General features: G+C 37.2%; 1 pseudogene; it reads left to right on the forward strand.

Annotated features, from left to right (window-relative positions):
• The first annotated feature begins 330 nt into the window (after positions 1 to 330).
• Positions 331 to 2,066, forward strand: LOC124082473 (large ribosomal subunit protein eL19-like; annotated as a pseudogene).
• Positions 2,067 to 3,564: the final 1,498 nt, after the last annotated feature.

Genomic DNA, 3,564 nt, shown 5'->3' on the forward strand with positions numbered 1-3,564 from the left:
AGAAGAAGCACCTCAGGTAAGCCATGAACATTCCCTGATGTTGCAGTCTCACTTGTGGAGTGAGGGAACTAGACTGGGAGTTACTGTCTCCTCATGGCTGGCTCATCTGCCAAAAAGAGGGACTTTTCTAAATAATTGGCAACTGTGAAAATGAAGTTGTGATAGGATTATTATCATACATGTTGAAATTCAGAAATAAAATACAGTATTACAATATTTAGAGATACTATTTTTTTTTCTGTTAGAAGGTATTGAGTTGAGATAGTCATATTTGCCTATTATCTACTTCTGAGGTTGAATCATCAAATACAATTTGTATAGCAGGAATTGATGACTGACAGCTGGGTATGCACAGGTGGGTTATCTTGGTTTTGAAGCATGGAGTTTAGAAATCCACATTTTAAGCAGATCTTTCAGGGGTCTCCTATACTCACTATTGATTTTGACGTCTGATCTCAAAGACTTGAATTATCTTGTCCAATATTTCTCCCTAAAATAATAATATTTTAGGTGATGCACATCTGTAGTCCCAGCTATTCAGGAGGCTGTGGATGGAGAATCGAGTTGAAGGGCAGCATGGGCAACTTAGCAAGACCCCAATATTAAAAAAAAAGTCAGGCATGGTGGGACCAGTAGTCTCAGCTTCTTGGAGCCTGAAGATGGAAGATTGTTTGAGCCCACAAGTTCAAGACTATCCTGGGCAATATGAAGAGACCCTGACTCAAACTAAAAAAATCCTCAAAACATTTTTTAGTATAAAACAAACAAACAAACAAAACAAATGGCAGGCCAGATTTGGCCTATGTGATTTGTATCACATTTATTTAAATATATATATGCATACATAGATACACATATATATATGTATATATATATATACACACACACATATATATATATGAAGAGAGAGAGAGTCATGCATTGAATTCAGGATATTTTGCTCAAATGTGAAAAATGAAAAACTAATAAGATTCACGGAACTCTTCAGAAATAAGCTAACAAGCTTAAGTAAATATGATCTCTGTACTGTGTAACCATTTGTGCACTGTTAACAAATGAAGACAATTGTTTGAATATATGTGTACATTATATATATATATATATATATGATATATGTATCATATATATATATAAACATGTTAAAAAAAGTATATAATGTTTAAATCTTAGATATATTATGAAAAATTTCAAACTATATTGGGCTCTTTTCTTTCACAGCTACAGGAGCATCCAGGAGGATGCTCGGGCTTCAGTAGAGGTGCCTCCAGTTTCCCTTGCTGTGGCAAAAGAAGCTTTGGTTGGATCCCAATGAAACCAATGAAATCTTCAATGCCAACTCTCATCAGCAGATTTGGAAGCTGATCAAAGATAGCTGATCGTCCACAAAACCAGTGACTATTCATTCTGAGGCTCCATGCCAGAAAAATTCCTTGGCTCCCCAGAGACACAGGCATGTGGGCATAGGTAAGCAGAAGAGTATAGTTAATGCTCCAATGCAGGAGAAGGTCACCTGGGTGCAGAGGATGCGGATGCTGTGTAGGCTGCTCAGAGATACCATGAATCTAAGATTAACCACCACATGTATCACAGCCTCTACCTGAAGGTAAAGGGCAATGTCTGCAAAAACAAGTGGATCATCATGGAACATATTCTAAAACTGAAGGCAGATAATGCCAAGAAGAAGCTTCTGGCTGACCAGGCTGAGACCAAAGAGGAATACAAGCTCTGTGAGGAGCATTCCAGGCCAAAGAGGAGGACGTCAAGACTCTGTCCAAGGAGGAAGAGACCAAGAAATTAGGCTCCCCTCTTGTGTCTGTACATAGTGGCCTTGATGATTACATAGATACTCCTTGAAATAAAAAAAAAAAGCTTCATCTGTTAAAATACTATATTGTACCACAATTGTAGAAATTCACAGTTTTATAAATTGTCATTTTTACAATAAAAGAAATACAGTTAGTCTGCTCTTTGAATTGTGAGGCTTGAAGAAGCCATGTTACTTGTTTTAAAACCAGAAATAGTTCATCACTCTTTAAATATTTTTGCTCTGTTTTACATACTTTATTTTTTTTTTAATCTTCAACACTGTTCTGATCTTCTTTTACCATTACATACAATGTTCAAATGGTCAGCATTGAATTTTATTGGAAATGTATAATTTTCTTGTTAAAGCCAATGTGCTGAAAGACTATGGACATATTTAAAAAACTAAATACTGAAATGTAACAAAACCATATTATTCAGAAAGAACTTTGGCTGATACAGAAAATATTAGAAAATAAAGCTGTCAATTGTCATTTGGAAAATAAAAACTATGCTTAACATAGGACAACTGTTTTTTTTTTAAGTCAAGCTTTTTTTCACCCATATAGTTTATGTAGTAAAATTTTTATTTTAACCATTGTAGTTAGAAATACTATTTCTATACTTAGGCACTTAGCTCCAGACTAGAAAATGAAGTTCCTTCTGGCTAATTCTATCAGTTTGACAAGTGGAATTTGTTGAAGATGAACTAAAAAGGCTGATTTTTCACTATGGGAATGAAAAATCAATGGACTTTTAAATCATCACACTGTCTTTATAAGTTCCAAAGCACAAAATGTAGTGATGTGCATAATGAGCTCAGGAGGCTTAGAGAACATCATGGCCTGTTTGGGCCACAATATTTTCTGCACTCAGAAAGCAGTTCAAGAATTTGAAGCTGAGCAAAATCTAGACATTTACTGAATTCTTTTTTTCAAGAGCACCTTGTTTCATGGGCAAGAACCTAGTTTTTCCTGACAAAGTGGACAAGTGCTTTTCCTTCTTACTTACTTTTTTTTTCTTTTGGTACTGGGAACTGAACCCAGGGGTGCTTTACCACAGAGCTACTTCCCCAGACCTTTTTTAAATTGCCCATGCTGCCCTTGAACTTTAGATTCTCCTACTTCACTGGGATTACAAATGTGTGTCACTGTACCTGGTGTGTGTCAATTTTTTTTTTTTTACAAACCAAACTTGATTGGTATTTAATTAAATGGCCAAGTTTGAGTTCATAGATGCATAACCTTGTAGATCAAGTAGGAGTTCATTTGAGTTTGTTGAGTGAGATGAAAAGTGCTCAGAACAGTCCCTGACCTAATAAATTCTCAGTACACTTCACCATCACCTTGTTAAGATTAACATTTCTTATTGAGTAAAATATATCATGGGATAATGAAACTGTGCACCTTGACACTTGTCTGACAGTTTTGCCACTGGCCGTGTTCACAGCCCACAATCCTCTTCCCTGCCACCTGGTCCTTCTCCCACATTTTTGGGCAGTGGTTTGCAGACAGGTGCACATCAGCATCACTTGCAGGTTCATCATCTCATCTGACTTCCTTCTTCACTTGGGGCTGCTGGCCTCTGTTCCCTGGTTCCTAGGCACTGCTCCTGTGATTTGCTGTCCTGGGCCCTTCTCCACATTGATAGAAGAGAGCTGAGCCATTGTGGTTGGATGGCAACCACCAGAACATATTTACAGTCCTGCAGAACTTCTAGCACCATGAAGAGTGCAGGCTCTGCAGCCAGCTGCCTGGGTGC

Source organism: Marmota monax, unplaced genomic scaffold, assembly GCF_021218885.2.
Source record: "Marmota monax isolate L192 unplaced genomic scaffold, Marmota_monax_Labrador192_F-V1.1 WCK01_AAM20220418_F8-fsc00145, whole genome shotgun sequence".
Lineage (NCBI taxonomy): Eukaryota > Metazoa > Chordata > Mammalia > Rodentia > Sciuridae > Marmota > Marmota monax.